The sequence below is a fragment of the Vulpes lagopus genome, chromosome 1 (genome assembly GCF_018345385.1).
Source record: "Vulpes lagopus strain Blue_001 chromosome 1, ASM1834538v1, whole genome shotgun sequence".
Taxonomy (NCBI): domain Eukaryota; kingdom Metazoa; phylum Chordata; class Mammalia; order Carnivora; family Canidae; genus Vulpes; species Vulpes lagopus.
Window position 1 is genome coordinate 133,634,167 of NC_054824.1, and position 20,145 is coordinate 133,654,311.

Genomic DNA, 20,145 nt, shown 5'->3' on the forward strand with positions numbered 1-20,145 from the left:
AGAGAGAGAGGCAGAGACATAGGCAGAGGGAGAAGCAGGCTCCCTATGGGGAGCCTGATGCGGGACTTGATCCCAGGACCCCGGGATCACGCCCTGAGCTGAAGGCAGGTGGCTCAACCACTGAGCCACCCAGGTGTCCCAGAAGCAAGTTTTGTTAAGGGCCTGGGTCTAAGCCAAGGACTAGAGTTGGGGAGGAGGTGTCAAAGAGGGAAGTGCATCTGTAGTAATCTCCTGCCTCAGTTGGGAAGATGAAACTCAGATGCAAACAATTAGAAGAGAATATAATTCCCATGAAGTGAGTTGCACATGCAGTTTGAGGGGAGACAGTGGAGAGGTCAGTCATGGGGTGCAGAGGCTCCCAGGCAAGATGCAGAGGGTCTGAAGAGGCAGAGCAAGAGAAGAGATAATGTTCCTGGTGGAAGGCACAGCACAAAGGCCAGGAATGAGAATGAAAATTCAGTCTGGGGTGATGAGAAACCTGATTAGGACAGAAGTGAGGAGTAGAGAGGGCAACCCACATGGTCCCTTCCCTGTCAGCACCTTTCCCAGATCATTAGATGTCAGGCAGAGACCACACTTCTGATGACCAGGTCTTATGTCTTGCCCTGAAAATGGGTCACCCACTGCAGAGGAGACCAGCCCACTTGAGATAAATATGAAATCCAACCACAGCCATGGTGGGGATGCTTTGATAATCACAGGATGCTCTGTGTAGCTAAGTGGAAAGAGACTCTGATCTCAGACTCTCTCTCTCCTAAACACACTAGTCCTAAGAACAAAACCAGATAGAGGCCCTGCAAACAAACCAAAGTTGTCAGACATTTCCAAAGTTTCCAGGGACTTCTGGCTTTTGAGTCAGTTCTTTATTTAATGTCAGTTTAATATTTACTATCAGTTTTTTAGTATCAGACTGTTTTCTAGCATGAACCCATACGGTTAATACCAGTCAGACTCCACCTGCATGTACTGTGTGCCCCTTCATTCCCTTGGCCAACAAACACAGATATTATCCCCCAACACACACATTCACACACATGCACACTGTACACCTCTCAAACCATGGGAACGTGGAGGACAGAACTGCTCTAATTTGAGAGCAATGAATGAATGAAGACTCTAGGCTGAGCTGATACATGAGACTGTTAATCAAACACACAACAGGTAGCTGTAGGAATGATGCCAGGGGCACACTTATCCCCTCCCCTCCCTTCCCTTCCCTTCCCTTCCCTTCCCTTCCCTTCCCTTCCCTTCCCTTCCCTTCCCTTCCCTTCCCTTCCCTTCCCTTCCCTTCCCTTCCCTTCCCTTCCCTTTGTCAATTCTCTATCAGCTCAATATTCTTTAAGCTTTGAGTTCCTTGCTTGCTTGTCACTTGTCTCTCTATCCTTAGGTATACCCTTTTTAAGGGTTTGGTTGGGTCTAGGAATGTGGAATTTGGAAACAGCCAAATTACCTTTCTGAATTTTTTTTTTTTAAATCAGTTTGTGTGGAGGTAGAGAGCTTCAAAAAGTGTCCTCTGCCCCAGCAGCTCTCTGCCCTGACCAGACTGCATTTCTACATTTCACCTTTTCTCCTCCCCAAGAGGGTCTGATAAATTCTTCCCACACTGATGTGGGATGGCTCAGACCCATAGGATTTGCATCTCAATGGAGGTAAGTGGTTTGACAGAGAAATACCGTCAGTGCTGGGGCATCAGGCATCTAATTCAGGGTGAGGGGACACTAGGAGCTGGTATGGAGAGACCCTAAGGACTTGAAAAGCTGCCCTGTGTTTTGAGCCTGAACGCAGGGCTGCTTCCTGCAGCAGCCCTGGTTATCTCCTTTCTCTGCCAGCCCACTCCCCTCTGCCCTTGCCTTTCTGGCTCCTCTGCTTTTATGCTTTCTCTTTAGGACCCTGAGTTGCTAGGCAACTCTGGTCTGGAGCGGAGGTTCTCACTGTGGAGAGCAGCCTCCACATGGGGCCAGGGAGTTTGATGGAGCCCGTGATTATAGGTGTGTCTGTGCCGGAAGGAACACAACAGCAGCAATCTCCCCCTAACCCTCTCCCCCATCATGGCCTCCTAGACACAGATACCTGGGAGGGGAAGCAAAGCTTTGCTCAAGCTGTTTGCCATCTCTCCTTCTTGTTCTCCTGCTCTCTTTTCCCACCAGCAGGACTTCCTTGCAGCTTCCCAGAATCCTCCTGGTGCTCTTGGCCTCCTCCTGCCCCACTCACACTGCCAGTGATCTGGACCACCCAGGACTTGCCTGGAGCTGCCTTCAGCTGTTGCTCCGTCTAGCATTACACTTAAGTAGTTAGAACTCCATGGCTTACCTTGGCAAAGGTCTTGGTGAGTGTAGGGTAGTGCAGGTCCCCCACCTCCTGGAACCCCGAAAGTGAAAGCTATATATGTGTCTCTTATGCTCAGGTGACCCATGGGAAGGGATGTGATTATTCATGGTTGTCCCTGGGGCCCAGCAGCAGTGCTAGACTGAGTAGGGGTGAAATTGAGGACAGCCTTGGGGCTACTTCACACTTCAGTGGTATAAGCTGAAATGCTGGCTGTGCCCATAGCTTGGATAGCCAGGTACCACCCATTCTCCATGCTGGGAATTCTGCAAGCAGGGGAACCTTCCATCTCTGACCTCACAGAGCTGATATTTATAACGAAGAACAAAGGCAGCAAACAAGATGATGAAACACATAAGGCTACTTCCGAGAGTAGAGAGTTCCCTTCCTGAGGAGCTGTACTGCTCAGAACTGAGAGGGCCCTGGGTTTCCTTCCAGCAGTTTGCTCCCTGGTACCAGGCCCAAGACCCTGGACTTTCTGGGGCCCGCCAGAAACTGTGACATTTCTGAGAATAGCATCAGGCAGTCATGATGGCAGAAGTATCCCTAATTGGGAGTGCTGGCCTCCAAGGACCCCCACTGTGTGGCAGACAACTGCAGAGGTGAGGGAAATGTCTGATGACCGACCTTGCAGAGGCCGAACCCACCTTGTGAATCAGGGCAGTCAGTTCAACACAGCTCTGGGGAGAGCCCTTGATCAGACCTCGCCAGGCAGAATTTAGTGATTGGTTAAGGAGGGAGCATGTGATCTGAGGTTAGCCAATCAGAGCCCATCTTTACACTTGGTAGGAGGAGCTCTTTTTCTGCAGGAGCTGCCAAGTGGAGGGGCATGCCAGGATGGAGCTGCCGTGGACAGTGAGTGTGTGCTTTCCGGCTGCAGCCAGCCCAGAGGAAATCAGAGCCAGGCAGAGGAGAGAGCCAGCTGGGCCTTGGGCCAGTGCACCTTAGGACCTTTGGGTTTCAAAGCCAATATATTTCAGTTTAGTATTTCCCTTATTTTATTTTATTACTGCTTAAGCCAGTTTGTGTGGGTTTTTACTACTTGGCCCAATAGGGTTTCTCTATCTCTATAACTTCAGTAGGGTTTCTCTATCCGTATAACTTCATCACTTCACTTCTCCCCTCCTTTGGATCCTTTTACTGTCTAAGAACCCAGGGCTGGCCTCCAGACTAAGGAGGATTTTCTTTGTTGAAGCTCTGAGTTTCAGGGCAGGGGCCACCTATCCCCTCTGCTTTCTGTCAAAACCTGCCTGTCCTGTGTTCCTTCACTTCCTGGCCCTGCCCTTTGCCAAGGTCATTTGATGAAGTTACACGAGACTGTTGTTGCTCTGGCTATCAATAATCCTGTGGCAGTTTTACATTTGGACTGTGGTCTCCTGTGCCATAATCTATGGAACTAGTACCTAGTGATGAAAGTTCAGGCACAGTGGTAGGCTGCTGAAGAGATGATTTCATAGAATGTTTGTCCTAGTGACTCAAGTTCATTGGCTGGATGTTCCATTCTTCCGCCTGTGGCTGTGGCCAAGGGCCAGTCTCCTGGCTCACAGTGAAGTGCCTGGGCCTCTACCACTGTGAAGAGGTCATGTCCTTCTTATAAAAGGAGGGAGTAAAATCCTGAAAGAAATGCTTCTGGATACAGGCATTTGGTTTGCCCCTGGAGAAGCCTGCAATAGTTCATGAGCATGTGGTCATTGCTCTTATTTGTAAAATGGAGATGTTTTGTAAGCTGACTTCTGAGTCTTCTTTTCTCCCAGCGTTGATGTCTTGGGTAGGGTGTCTGTGACTCCAAGTAGCCTGGGGCCTTCTGTGTTTTAGAGTGACAGTATCACCAATTCTGGCACGGGGCAGATTTAAGTGGATACTTCTCATGATCCACTCACATTTCACAATCCATTCATAGTTTTCTTGCTCCCACTTGTTTTAGGCTTGTTTAGTGATTTACTCATGTTCATTCCACACGGCAGTGCGTGGGAAGTGTGAGGAATCTAGCTCCAGCAGTTAGGACATCTGGGGTCCAGTCCCAAAGTGGCTGCTTTCCAGATAGCCAAGACCTTGAAAGAGATACCCACTATTCTGAGTCTGGTTTCTTATTGTAAAATGGGAGTAAGATCACTTGGCTTTGCTCACATTTAGTTGTGGCTTACACGACACATTAGATAAAAATGCAATGAAAAGTAGAGGCTGTATAAAAATATCAGGGGAGCTCTCAGCTTTTGGCTCGAGGAGGTCAACCTGCAACTTTCTTTAGTTATCCTGCATCTGGGTTCATCCTTCACCAGCTGCGTCTGCTATGCCGCCCACGTTTGACCTCAAGGAGATTAAAGTAGTGTACCTGGAGTGCACTGTGGGGAAGTCAGTGCCATGTCTGTCCTCGGTCCCCTGGGCTTGTCTCCAAAAACAGTTGATGATGACATTGCCAAGGCAGCAGGTGACTGGTCAGGTCTGAGGATTGCAGGGGCCTGACCATTTTGAATAGACTGGCCCAGATTGACGTGGCACCTCCTGCTTCTGCCCTGATCATCAAAGTCCTTGAGGAACTACCCCAGAGGCAGAAAGAAGCAAAAAAACATTAAGCTCAGTGGAAATACCACTTTTGATGACACTGTCAGTGTTGCCTGATAGGCGCAGCACTGATCTTTAGCCAGAGAACTCTCTGGAACCATTGAAGAGATCCTGAGGACTGTACGGTCTGTAGGATGCAATGTGGATGGCTGCTGCCTTCGTGACCTCATAGGTGACAGCAACAGTGGGACGTGGTATAATGCCCCGCTAGTTAGGAACTACAAAGAAAATTGTTTATTCATTTATTTTTGAAAATGTTTTGATAAAAACTCATTTGACAACCAGGAGAAAAAAAGAAACAAATACCAAAGGGAAGTGTTTAATTTGGGTAATACAGATAGGAGAACAGGGCTAGTCTTTTGCTACCCTCAGGGAAGCAGGTGATGATGCAAAGCTCTTTCTCTACAATGGGAGATGAGATGGGGACGCAGAGAGGGGAGCATATCAGCTGAATCTCACACTGCAAGTCTTGGGACTGAGGTTTGGTGTATGGGCAGAGAAGGAGGCCCTCCTGGTGTCTTGTTGGCTTGCTCTCCCCATTTTCAGGTTAGAGATTTGAATCAGATACAAAGCAAATGCTTAGGCAAGGAAAAAAAATGTTTTGCCAGCTTGCTCCACAGGGATAGAGAGTCGGTGATATGATATGAAGCCGAAAATAGAGTGCCCTAGGAAAGAAGTATCAGCTGCGGACTCTCTTGCAGTGGGTGTGGGGGCCTCCTCCAGGAAGATGGGCGTTGAAATGAGAATTCGATGTCGGTTGCTGCCTTGTCATACTGCTGAGTGCAGACGCTCTGGGCTGGGATTTGGAATCCGTGTCACTAGAAAGGGGTCCCGCTGGAAAGGCTCATTTAGCAGTGCTTTCCTGCTGGGGTCTGTGGAACATCCTGACACAGTCCAGGGCTTGAACAAGGGCCAAGGATTTATCCAGAAACAGCAAGCCCTGTACAAAGATGATCCTGGATTTAGAACAGATGAAAGATACTTTGAGGGAGTTCAAAGAACGGGCACATGCTCCCCGATGGCTGCTTGCTGGATATTTTGAGAGGCGACTGGGGCATGCTTTCCCTCCCGGCTTCTCCCAGGGGTCTTTTCCAACACGGTTTCTCTCCATTAGTATATTCCAGAGCTCGCGGGCTTGGAAGTCTTAATATGGAAATTCCTGCAGCGATGGGAACAGGCCTTTCCCAGTTGGGGTTTGCTAAGGCCATTATTCTGATGATGTTAATGGTGATGATTAATTGGCACTAATGATGGAGATGGTGATGGTAATGAGGCCAACCTGGTTGGGTGACAGGAAGGATGGAGAATGTTGGCACATGGTGATGATGGTGATGACAATGGCAGGGAGCTCAATTTTAGAAATTTGCTGAGAAATCTAGGGGACCAACCTTGACTTGAACTTGATTTTTTTGTCTTACAAGTGGATTTTTGGCAGGAAAAAAAAAATCAACCCCTGGGAAAAGGGAAAAGAAAATCCTTTATGCCTGTGGTCAGTTTTTTCTTCTGTTAAATAAAATACTTAGTGTCAAGTAGATCAAGTATACTGCACCATGGCACTGGCTTTGGTGGGTTACATAGTGAGCCCAGATCAGTGTATTAGTAGCTACAAACAAAGAAACCTCTCAAATATTGGGTTAATATAAGAGAGAGCCAGTCATCCTCCTGTTCTTCTTGTCCTGAACACAGTCTAGAGAGGAGGGATGAGAAAAGTCAATCACTGAATTATTCTTCAGGATCTGAGACAATCCCACTGCCTTCAAAGATCATTTCATGTAAGGCTGTGCTTGCAGTAGTTCCTTCTACTTCCCTATTTCCACCCTTAAATCATGACTCCTTACCTTTCCCAGGTCATTGGGCCCACCTGGTGAGATGACAGCATCAAAGCAAATAAACTTTGAGGTCTAGCTGACTCCTGCTTATAGCATTGATGGCACCCCCAACAGCAAGGTGCAAGTTAAGGGTCTTCTGAAACCCAGTAAACAAGGGTTGTGACACTAGTCCCAGGTAATCCCAATTTCACTTATTATCAAAAACATAAAAAATAGATGACAAACCAGATTTAATCAGTTCCCATTAGGTAGAGAGAAACCCTAGCAGCATCAATTAATTTTGGTGAAATTATGAAATGTGAGAAGCTTGATTTCAGAGCTCCTATATTTCCCTTCTTTTGATTTTTTTCTTCCCTGTGGATGTCCTCATTCACTAATCCCTGCCACATTTGTGCACAATTACTCCTTCAGTCTGGGGACAAACTCACAGGAACACATTCACTATGCAGTGTTAGGGCAAAATAACAATATTGCTGCTGGTGGTTCCTTCACATTGTGAATGCATGCTCCCTTTCCAGGGAATTTCTCTTTAATGAAAGAGCCTAGAGGAGAAAATGCTTACCCCATGAGAGCATCTGAAATGGTGGATTAGCATAGAGAAGACCCTTTGCCCTTCAAACAACACCACATAGGTGGCACCATGTGGCAGGCTTTGGCAATGATGGCTTAATGGGACTGAGGGGTCTGTCTGCTTTTTTGGGGCTTGTAGGTCTATAGCTGGCATCCTATTGACTGAAGGTAGGAGGATAGCAGTATCTCTGTAACATGTTGGTTGCTAAAGAGTGCCCATTTTTTCCTGGAAGGTGCGAGAAAGGGGCAAGTTCAGAGCCATGAGTTTTTTCATCGGTCCTCTTGCTACATTAACTCTTCTTTTACAGTGAGCAAAACTATTCTGCATGCTGGATAGTTGGAGGTGTAACTGAAAGGAAGTATGTAGAAGGAAGCAAGTTCAGAATATGCTGCTTCTCTTAGGTCAGAAAGTTCTAAGAAGACTCATTAGCATGCATAAGTTTGGAACTAAGGAAAACAGTGATGTTTAGAACTTTTATTCATTCATTAATTCATCCATTCATTTATATAACAAATATGCATGAGTTACTTTTTGTAGGCCAATGGTTTTCGGATTTAAAGTGTTCCAGAAAGGAGATCAGTGAGGCAGCAAAGAAAAAAAGGAAGTGTAAATAAGTTCTATCACTTGCTGTGTGACAAATTACCCCAAAACTTAATGATTGAAAATATAACAATTGTTTTAGTTTTTGTTTGTTTAAAGATATTTATTTATGTATTTATTTTAGTGATTTTGTGAGAGAGAATGGGAGAGACCAAGAGAGAGAGGGAGGGAGGGAGGGAGAGAGAGAGAGAGAGAGAGAGAGAGAGAGAGAAACAAGCAGGGGGAGGGAGAGGGACAAGCAAACTCCATGCTGAGCACATAACCTGAGCTTAAATCAAGAGTTGGATGTTTAAATGACTGTGCCATCCATGTGCTCCAACAATCATTTTATTTTTATAATCTCTCAAAGTTTGGAGATTGACTAGGCTCGACTAGGCAGTTCTTTTGAGAGTCTCTCATGTAATTGCAGGCAGATAATGGGTGAGATCAGAGTCATGACAAAGGCTATCTAACTTGCATATTGGTGGCTGTTGCTCTACATTTGTTGACTAGAACTTCAGCTAGGGCTCTTAGCTTGATGAACACCTACACATGAACTCTCCATATGGGCTGGGCTTCCTCATTGAATGGAAGTTGGGTTCTAAAAAAGAGCATTCCGGGAGAACTGGGTGGAAAGTACTATTGTCTTTTATGTCCTAGTCTCAGAAGTCAGATGGCCTTGTTTCTGCTAGAGTCAGAGCCTTGCTCAAATTTAAGGGTAGAGGACATAGACCCAGCCTTTTTTATAAAAAATATTTATTTATTTATTACTTATGATAGACATAGAGAGAGAGAGAGAGAGGCAGAGACACAGGAGGAGGGAGAAGCAGGCTCCATGCCAGGAGCCTGATGCGGAACTCGATCCCGGGACTCCAGGATTGCGCTCAGGGCCAAAGGAAGGCGCTAAACCGTTGAGCCACCCAGGGATCCCCAACCCTGCCTTTTTGTAGGAGGACTGTCGATGCCAATATAAGAAGAGTATGTAGGATGGGAAAAATTGTTGCAGCAGTCTTGGGAAAGACAGTCTGCTGAGGGTGAGGTAGATCTAGCTATGAGTGGTTCTTGAATGAACTCTTGTTGAAGAACTAATACTTTCAAGCCTTGAATAATTAGATAGCAATAACAGGAAGCATATGATCAAATGTGTGATTGTAGAACATGAATAATAATGGCTTAAAAGAGTGTAAAGGATGAGTAGTTCACTGAGGTCTGGAGTAGTCAGGGTAGACTTCATGGGAGATGAGCGACTTTGAGCTAACTCTGAAGCCAGGAGAGGATCCATTTGGCTGTACTTCATTTACAATCACTTTTTCCCTACACAGAAAAGAAATGATAACAAAATTATGATTCTTGGTAATTCTTCCTTACTGAGATAACTGCTTAGCATTTCCATGATATCTCTCCAGTTTTTTTCTGGGAATATATTACAAATTTGGAATCCTGCCTAAATTTTTAACTTAAAATATGTTGTGGCTATTTTTATTAAATATTCTTCTAAAATATGATCTCAAGTGACTGCACAGCATTCAATCAAGTGATATGCTCTCACTTCTTTTCAACATCTTCCTGTTGGAAGTGTGAGCTGTTCCTTTTTTTTTTTTTCCATTTCAGAAAACACTGTGATAAAAATCTTTATACAGAAATCTAGGTGCTCATCTATCTTTTAAGAGTAATTGTCCTAAAGGTAGAATTACTGTTCAAAATTTATCCACATTTTAAAACCTTTTGTGCATCTTGTCATAGCCACTTTCAAGGCAGGTTGTGCTTGATGACCATCCCACCGGTGTGAGACATCCTGTTTATTTGCTGGTCTGCCAATACTGGTTGCTACTGGCTGCAAAGAGCCTGTTCCTTTTTGGGAGATCAAAGTGGAACTTTAGGCTTTCCTCTGATTTTATCTGATTATTATAAGGATAGCGTTTTCCTATATATTTCTTTATCTTATGTATTCCTTTTTCTGTGGTTTGCTACTTTAAGTGCCTATTTTTCCATTGGCATTTTCCTCCTATTGATTGGTAACAGCTCTTTATAAATTATTAATCTTTGTTTAGCATATATGGTGCAATCATTTTTTTGTTCTCATTTGATTTTTTACTTTTGTTTGTGGTGCATTTTTAGAGGCAGGGATATTTAGCTTTTGTGTGGTCAAATCTAGTCACTTTTTATTTTTCTTTTGCTCTTATATATGAGAAGCTGTAGCCACAATAATAACAGATTAATTTTATCTTGTTTTTCGTTTGTGTTCACATACACATGCACACCCACACCAATACACCCACACACATATATAAAACATTGAATTCTTGAATCAATTTGGACTATATCTTAAAATATGTTTTGAGTAGGGGGCTCCTAAAGATTGTTCCCAAATATTTACCCAGCTGTTGGATGACAGGATTTAGGTCAGTAGAGGGAAAAGTCCAGCTCTCTGAAATGGAGAAATGGTGTGATCCTGGCTAAAGCAGAGGGTGACTCATAGGGGTTGGTGGAGGGTGTGGAGTACTTACATCCTGGAGGACTAGGGATGCCAGGCAAAGGGAAATAGCTTGTAAGCATTAAGAATTGCAGATTTGGTATTGTGGATTTGGGAAGAGGGAAATTTTTTTTTTTTCTGTTTCTTAACATCTCTTGAAGCCTTGCAAGGACCCTGGTATTTTAGGAAACATACATAATACTTCATTTAATGTTTACCACTGCCTGGGAGGCAGGTACTATTATTATCATCATTTTACAGATGAGATAATTGAGGCTTAATACATGGTAGGGCTGGGACTGAGTCCAATCTGACTATTTCCAAAGTTCTGTGTTCAGCCACTATGCTTAATCATTCCTCAATATAATTAAAGTAAGAATTTCAGAAAGTTAATCCAGAAGCATTGTACAGGTTAGAAGGAAGAGGGGAGTGATTGAGATCAGGAGTTTCTGAAATACTGGAAGACACAGTGATGAGGTCTCTGCTCAGGTGGCATCAGGGAGTGGATGACAATGTTGAATAGGGGAGGTGAAGCTGGGAGCAAACTGTACAGGGGATTGAAAGGGAACTGGCTGGATTTAGTATTCTTTCATTTTTGGCTCTGATTCTAAACATCCCTCTCAGGCCTTGCCTATGGTCTTCATCAGCTGATCTTAGCAGTTATCACTTTCTTGAGACTTGAACAGAGATTTCCAAGAGCCAGACATTCTTGTGTAGAGATTGAGAATAGTACCAAAATTCTTTTTGTCCATCTGCCCAGATTCTTGAAGGAACCAGTATAAATAAAAGATTTTTTTTTTTCAAGGGATGGAACTGTATCTTCATCCTTTCAATAAATGTTAAAGAAGCATACAGTGGGCATGTACATCTGCCATGAGGGACCCAAAGACACATCAGAACAGACCTTGCCAGCACAGAGATTAAAGTTGAGTAGAAGTAGTAACTTGCACATACATAAGCATCATACAAAATGGGGAATGCTAAATCCCTCAAAAAAGGCATAGTTAATGGATTATGGGAGGTCTGAGAAGAGAGAATAATTCCTTTTGGGAGGGGCAGGAGCAGATAGAATCATGAACTAATAACTAGTTTCTAAGTCAGGGTCATGCTGGGCTTGCTATAAGGAACAGATAAGAATCTTTGTAATGAGAACTTTCATTCTTTGTTTGCAAGCCCTGTGACCTGCCCTCCTACAGGCACGGGTGACTCCCTTGGCATTTGTCCCTCCTCTCCCCAGCCCCTGAGGTGGTTTACTCTTCAATCACTGTAGTGTCATGCTGTAATTACAGTAATAGAAGCTGCTCAGTTGTTTTCTTTCCTTCCGCATCTAAGATGTTCTAAGGAAGAGGAAGGACGCAGACGAATAAGAAATAAACTGCAGTTCAGTGCACAGAACATGCATCTTTATCAAAAGAATTACGGAATGGATGTTGCCTTTATTCTCCACTCAGACACAAACAGAAGTCCTAACTCTATTGCAGAGTCTTCCCTAATAACTCAGACTGCATAGATCACCCACAACACTTATATTTATAACCTCAATTTGGTCTTGTGGTTCTTGATAACTGAGCAATCATAAATAGGCTTGGGTCTGAAAGAGCACCCTACAAAATGTCTGTTGTAGCTCCTTTGCCCCACCAGCCAGGTCTACTAAGAAAGAGAGAAGGATTTGAGTTGGTTAACTGGTCCTGGGTTGAATCCCAGCCCTTTGGGCTCTTGGCTATCAATTGTTAGCTGTTGCTGAACTTCCAAACACCAGTTCATTATTCTGTGAAAAGGGGATAAATAACAGCACTCACTTTGCAGGGAAGTTATGAGGATTATGTGAGGGTATGGAGTAAGAATTCAATACATATGAGGGATTAATGCAGAATGAGGACAGCCAGAGGTCCCAGTGGATGCAATTCAGTGTATTTCACTGAGTTCTAATAGAGCAGGACTATTTGTTACCCCTTAGGCTGGAAGTCCTTATTCCAGGGTTGCTTCATTAAAAGGCTTGGAATGGGTCTTTCCCATCTTGTTACAGGGTGAGTACATCCTGATGAATATGTTCTCTGCATTATTACTTGAAGGTCTTCTGAAGTCTTGACAGGTGCCCCAGGTTTGGGACTGTGAGTTTGAAACTGCAAACTGGTGAATGTTCCCATCTCCTGTTTGTAGACCAACAGAGCACATGGCTCACTATACCATATCTGCAAGTTTTGTTTGTATTTCTTACTCCACCATGAGCTGCAGGAGGGAGGGACATCCATTTTATGTATCTCAGCATTCCCACAATATATTGTAAAACCTGGCACACGGTAGACATTCACTGAATATTTATTGAATGGGTAGCATGATGCTGTATCTGTGCCCAAGGATTCATGCCAAATGTCTTTTTGAACCCTTTGTTTTCTAACTTACCTAAACTTCATCACAATCTCATGAACTAGGCATTATCATTTCCAACGTATTAATAGAGAAGCAGCAATTCAGAAACATTTACCAACTCACCTAAGGTCAAAGAATAACCTGTTTTTCTTCTCTGTTGTCTCTGTTCATCCTTAAATACTCTGTTCTCCATTTGATTATGCCACTTATTAACCATATGGCACTAGACAAGTCACAAATCCTTATAAAGAATTACGTTTTCTTACAATGAGAACTGCCTCCCTGTCTTGGGAACGTTTTAATATTTTCTGGATATTCACAATCCTGAAAAATAAATGACTCATCATGATATTGTTTTGAAGACAAGCCTGAAAATGGCTTGTCTATTTTTAACATTGAGTGGCAGTGACTAATAATACTAGAATCTCTTATCCTACTCTTAGAGGAGAGAGAAGTGAAAGATTGTGGGGGCTAAAGAGTATCTATAAGGGGGGGGCGGGTTGCACTCCACACAGCACCCATGACAGAAATTGTCCAGTAGCCTCAAGCACCTCATCCTGAAGCTGGCTGTCCCAAGCTGTATCAGGGTCTGTGTCCTGGGAACATCTACAGTGGTTATCACCAGTACTCTCTCATTTTTACTGTTCTCAGCTTCATTTGGGCACATTTTCTCCAGCTACACACTTTGTGTGTTTTCTCCTTCTTGCTTTCATGATAATAAAACATTTCTGTTTTACATTGCTCAGGTTCTAGCTCAGCATTTCCAGCAACTTACAAGTTAATGTGATAATCAACTTTTACTTTTTTTTTTGAAAGTATGAATGAATGAATGAATGAATGAATGAATGAATCAATAAGTAGATACAGCTGGAAAGGAATTCAGAGTGTGTCCAAGTGTTGTGTGGCACGGAAGAACAGGGAAGACAAGAAGGGAGTTGATGTTACCTACTGGCTAGTGCATAGGCTCTGAGACCTGAGGGAGAACCTAGCTTTACTGCTTACCAGCCATGAAATCTTGGGTGGGTTACTTACTTTGCTAAGTCTCACTGTCCTTGACTAAAATAAATATAGGAATACTTCTATCACTTAGCTATTACTATGTGACAGACCACCCCAAAGCTCAGTGGCTTAAAGACAACAACCATCTTTACTGCTTTTATGGCCAAGGGTTACTTAGGGTTGTCTGATTTAGTCTGGGTTTTACTCAGGTAGCTCTGTGTCTCTCATATTTCTCTAGTACCAGTGTGTCAGCCTGGGCATGGTCTAATGGTGATGATGGCAGAAGTGCAAGAATACAAGAGGAAAGATGTTAGGCTTTTTTTAGGGCCTACAGTAGGAACCGAATGCTATCATTTTTACTCATGTATCATTGGCCAAAGCCAGTCACATGGCTATATTCCAAGTTAAGGGGAGAGGAAATGCACCATGTTTATCGGAAGGGCTACCCAATGGTTTGGATACTGCGGGTGGGAAGAAGGTGAAACGCTCGGCCCAGTAGTGCATTTTATCATACTCCCTTACTGAGCTATTGGAAAAATTTTAAAAGATGGTCCTTGTTAAAGTCCTTGCCTGGTATGCTATGGATATTTTACAGGTGGTTGGTAGGTCATATATCTTGTAAGCAATGCATAATTTGCAGCTACTATCGCTATTATAACATTTTTTGTCAGAGATGCAAACACTTGTTATCTCAAAGAGCAAGAGTCATAGAGACCTATCTGGAAGAAGGAAGCAAAATAGGCTGTGTTTGGGTGGTAAAAGGGAAGTTTACTCATTCAAGAATTATTTATTGAACACCTATGTGCTGGACACTACCCTAGGCACTTGGGGGCACATTTGAGAATGAAACAGACAAAGATTCCTGTCCATGTGGAGCTTACATTTCAGTAGGGGAAGATGTTATGCATAAACAACATGAAGATAAGTAAGTAAATGATAGGGTATGTTGATGCTATTAAAGGATGTAGAGGAGAGTAAGGGTGTTGGATGTGATGCTGTGTGAGCATGTTGCAGGATTCAATAGGGTGGCCAGGCCTTCTTGAGAAAGTGAGAGCAGAGACTTGGAAGAAGATGATAGAGTGAGCCAAGCAGATCTTGGGAAGACGAATGTTCTAGTCAAGGGAACTCCAGAGCAAAGGGCTTTTGGTTGAGATGCAGAGTGTGTTTGAGGAGCAGTGTGAAGGACAGTGGGACTGGAGACCATGTGGGAGGGAAGGGAAGAGTAGTAAGAATTGAGAAGTCATGAGGAGTAGGGCCTGGTAGGGCATTGTAAGGGCTTCAGTTTACTCTTAGTGGAATGGGGTGCTAAGTGCTACTAGAAGGTTTTGAACAGACACGTGTCTTGATTCTGATGTCAAATGCCATGAAACTTCTGTTTTTTTTTTAAATTAATTTATTTGAGAAAGAGAGAGAGCGCAAGTGTTTGGTGGGGAGTGAGGAGCAGAGGCTAGAGGGACAAGCAGATTCTGTGCTGAGCATGGAGCACCACATGAGGCTTGATCTCATGACCTGAGAACATGACCTGAACCAAAAATCCAGAGTTGGATGCTCAAGTGACTGAGCCACCCAGGCTCCCCAAAACTTACTTCTGTTTTAAAGCATATGGCTTCTTTATGTTAAGAATACCTTCAATAAGGCAGGGAGGCTGTGAGAGAACTCAAGGAAGGAGGCAATAGTCAACTGGGCTTGGGTGGTGACAGCAGAGGTAGTGAGCATCTTGAATTTGGATATGTTTTAAAAGTAGAGCCAGTAGAATGTACTGCAGATTAGACATGGATTTGACAGAAGAAGACAAACCAAAGACGACTCCATAGTTTTTCACTTGAGTAACCAAGATAGAAAAGATTGTGGGTAGAATTCCCTGGGGTGGGAAAAATAAGATGTTCAGTTTTGGACATGTTGAGTTTGAAGTGGCTTGTAGACATTCAAGGCAGTTGGAGATACATGTCTAGAAATCAAGATCAAAATCTAGATCAGAGTGACAAATTTGGGAGTCACTGAGTTCATAACAGTATTTGAAGTCATGAGCCTGGTCATATCAGCAAGGGTGTGACTTTTGGTGAAAAAGAGGACTGAAGAGGTACCCCAGAGCACTCAACATGTAGAGAGAGTGTGCAGTCCTGGGAGATGGACAGTGTTGTCAAATGGACAGTGTTGGCAAGTATGATGAAGGTTGGGAATTGATGGGTGGATAGAGCCATATGGAGGTCGCTAGGGATCATGACAATAACAGTTTTTGTTGGAGGTGTTTATAAAAGGTAGACTGGAGTGGTTTTAAGAGAGAAAGTGAGGAGAGGGATTTTAAAGGGAATAGATAATCCTTTGTGGAGGTTGCAGAGGTGAACAAAGAAATGGGTCAGCAGTTAGAGAAAGGTGGGGTCAGGAGAGTTTTAATGGCAGACATAATGGCGTGTTTATGTGCCGATGATAATAATCCAGTAAAGAGTGAAACAATGATAATGCAGAAGACAATAGGAGAAAGGTTAGTGATATGGAAACCACCAAAGGAACTGCTCAGGCCTTTCCGGCTTTTTACTCCCGGTGTTCCTTACCCCACAGGGATGTTCATTATGTTATTAAGATTCTCTCCTGTCAGATTATTGCATCAATTCCCATTGGTGGTTTCAGTGCCACCATCAGCATTAGCATTTCCTCTCTTGTTGCCTGCTCTCCCTCCACTCAAGGCACAGCAGTACCAGGACATTTTTCATTTTCTAAATATGGACTCTGAGCCATTTCCCAGACTTTCCTTTGTTGCACTGACAGGACCATAAGAAAGCAAAATTGGGGTCCCTGACTCAATCCATGAAGCAATACAGACAAACTATTTTCAAACACTGAGGTTAGGTTGAGACAAACTGGGACCAACCATGAAAGAAAGAGAGAAGGAAGCTCAACAACTTTGGAGATTTTAATGAGAAATGGATCAGATGAGTGCTGTCTTGTTCAGAAGCAAGGTGGAGGCCAGTGGTGTTGGGAGGGGTGGCTCTTTCATGTGTCTGTGGCTTCCCACTAAAGGATCTCACTTTTTTTCTTTAACTTTACTGAACTGACATCCAGATCTCACCCCACAGTCTTCACACAATCCCCTAGTCCTGTTTACAACCATTCTCTATGTCCTAGGTGCTGTTTCTCTTATAGATGCACATGAGATGTGAACTTTCTGAAGCCAACGACTATATTTCTCATATGTTCCAGGGCACTAAGCTCCTTTCTGGAGCAGGATAGTAGATTGATGAATACTTGGCAATTCTCAGCTGGGGGATGACAAGGATCAGCTAGGAACAAAGCCTATGAACTGGAAGAGGTTTTGGCCCCTTCTTTAAGGAAGCTGGAAAAAGCATAGAATGGGCATAATGGGGATATTTCATTCCAATCTTCTATATCAAAAGTGTAGTATGGAGGCTGGAATGTGATCTTTCTGATATATTGATGTATTAGGGGTCAGTCTTCTGTCTTTTGCCTAGTCAGTCTATACCTGGCACATGGTGGTCAGCCTCTCTGAAGGGTAGCTAGCTTTGCTTCTCTAGGGATAATCTGTTGGGGGCTAGTGGTTACCAGTCAAGCATGCGGTGGACGGGCCTCCTACATTGCTGTAGATGTTCTCTAAGGATGCTGTTGCCTTCCTGTGATGTGCCCAGCCCAGCCTGGGTGGGTGAATGATAGCTCCCACTGCTTACCAGCAACCCCCCACCCATCCCTCAGTGTCACCTACCCTCAAATGCTAGAATCCTATGGCTGCTGCTCAATAGTCCCAAGTCTGCAGCTGACTTCTGCATTATAGGATATGCATTCCCATTACCCCCATCAGAGGCCCTGAACACAAGGGACAGCTGCAGGGAGTGCTGTCAGGAAGAAGACAGAAGCCATCTTTCCACCACTTCCAGAGCACAAGAGGGTAACTGTGCTGTGTAACTGTGCTGTGACCCTGCTGACCCTAGGTGGCACATGAATGAGAGGCTGCCAGCAGGTGCTTGTGTCTGGGTTTGTGAAGCGGGTCTTTTCTTCTCTCTATTATCCCCTCAATATCATCTCTAAATATTGGTTGATGGCTACATCCCACTATGAGAACATAAGACTTTGAACCTCATTAAAATGCACATATCCCAGAAAGAAATTGAGATTTTTGTCTTATTATTAGTTGTTACTCCTGAGTATGAATAAATAAATATATGTCAGTGTCCTGAGGGTGCTTCTGTTGAGGGGAGGGTCCTGAAGGATGTAGCATCCTGCTGTAGGAGACAGGAGGCAAGGGGAGGAGGAGAGCCCAGAAAGGAGTGGTTGGGGTACCCTCAAAAAGAATGTTTTCCACTTCCACATTCTGTGGAGGGTGAGTTATGTGCACCTGTTGCTCCCCCATTCTCCACCCCTCCTCACACAGCAACTCCCAAAAGGCCTTCAGACTCCAAATGACACCCTCATCAATAAGCTTGCATTGCAAAACCACATTTTGACAACACATTTCCCAAATTTAGTCCCCTAATCCACTCCCAGAATATATTATGCTTTGCACCCAACAGATGGATTAAAAGCTTAAATCTTCTGCTTGTTCGGAAACTAACCAGAAACCAAAAATACAAACACTCACACCCCTGCAGGTGTGAGTGCTATGGTGGGGGAGGGGGGAGGCAGGGGTGTAGGCAAGGAGCAGAGAGTGTGCGCTTTGGGAAGGAGAGAACTGCAGCAAACAGTGTGGGAAGATCAGGGCATCCTCTGGGCTCTGAGCAAGCTTGCAAAGGGCACGCAGCTGCTTTCTACCCATCCTTCTCAGCTCCTATGATGGAGGCCTCTATGTACTCGGAGGGTGTATATGGTAATATAAGGTCCAAGGCATGGGTCTGAATCCCTGAGTGTGGGGGCTGTCAGGGGATCTCGACCAGATCTCCTCTACATAAACGAGGAGACAGAGGCCTGAGTTGGGGGACCAACCCCACAGCCTACCTGAGTGCCAGATTCAGAATAAGATGCTAGACTTTAGTCCAGAGTTTGCTCCCCTCTGTCAGCTGCTTTTGGGTCCCTGGGGGCTTGGAGGGTTTCCCTCTTTCTATTTTTTGGGGATCCCAAGTTATCATATAGGAGACCACATGTCATCTTCTGTCTTAGCATAAAATCTTATGAAATCTCTGCAGATGTAGGTTATTTTGAAGGCCTTTAGGGGAAGGGACTGAGTGAGTACAGGGGGTGCCAGGGGGCATTGATGGGGAATACAAGGGAACACCCCAGGAGCTGGGTTGTTAGGGGAAGTGGAGAAGATCCCTGGGGTTCCCTGAAACATTTCAGAATCCTTTCCCCATTGTCTTATTTTCTCCTCATCATTGAAAAATGGCTCAGAATGCAATAAAAACAAGGTGTTCTAATTAAACAGATTTGTTTACATGTTGTGGCATGAAAAACTAATTCAATCTGATATATTATACATTGCTGCTATACTTTTTCTCCTTTCCTTTATATAAAACTGCCCGTTTTAAAATAGTATTGTACTTAAGCATCTTAAATAGTGTCCTTGATTAAAAGAAGATGAGCAATTTTCTGCTTCCCACAGCTTTCAAAGGGTGTGTCAACAGGGTGGGAAAGAGAGCAGTTGGGGGCTCCCTGATATTCTACTTGACATTTCTCCTGACAGTTTTAGGCATAAAATGGCAGATATTGCCAGACTGGAGCCTTAGGTGGGCTATTGTGACTGAAGCATAGAGGCCAAGGGGGCTGGGAGCAAGTGGTGGCCTACTCTGGGGTCCCTGCACCTGAGAAGGAATGGGGCCTTCAGCACAGGTTGGAAGTGGCCCCAGCACTCTTGTAGTGCTGTGGTGTCCCAGAAAAAAAGCCCACAAAAAGGAATTGGCGTGGAGAAATAGAGGAATATTTGTAATATTGATGATTATGATAACAAAAGAATATTTTGTGGGAACAAGTGGGAGGATTTAAGTTATTGTAAACTTTCCATCAATGAAAATCATCTAAGAGATAAGACCCAGATAAGCCTATGTCATCCCCTATCTGGGGATGTCTGAGCAGAAGCCAGCCTACCAGCTTTCCAGGATTCTGAAAAGAGTCTTTGTCCTGGCTAGATTCTTCCTACTCCTAGATTCTCAGAGCTGGTAACAACCTGGCAGCTTCTGGAGAACGGGGATCTGTTTTTCTAATCTTCCATCCTGTGCCTTAGGCAGTACTGTGTTGTGTGTGTGTGTGTGAATATTTGTAAATATGAATTGGGAGCATCTGTTCTGGACACATTCCTTGTTTGATCTGACCTCCTTTTGCCTTCATCCAAGCTGTTGCCTTCACCTGAGAAACCTTCCTCCATCCACTTACTCTACTAAAATGAAACCAAACCTTTTGAGAAACCTTCCTCCATTCACTATTCCACTAAAATGAAACAAATCTGAGCCACTCAGATCCACACTCCCCTTACCTGTGCTTTGCGTGTGTTCATTTTTTAC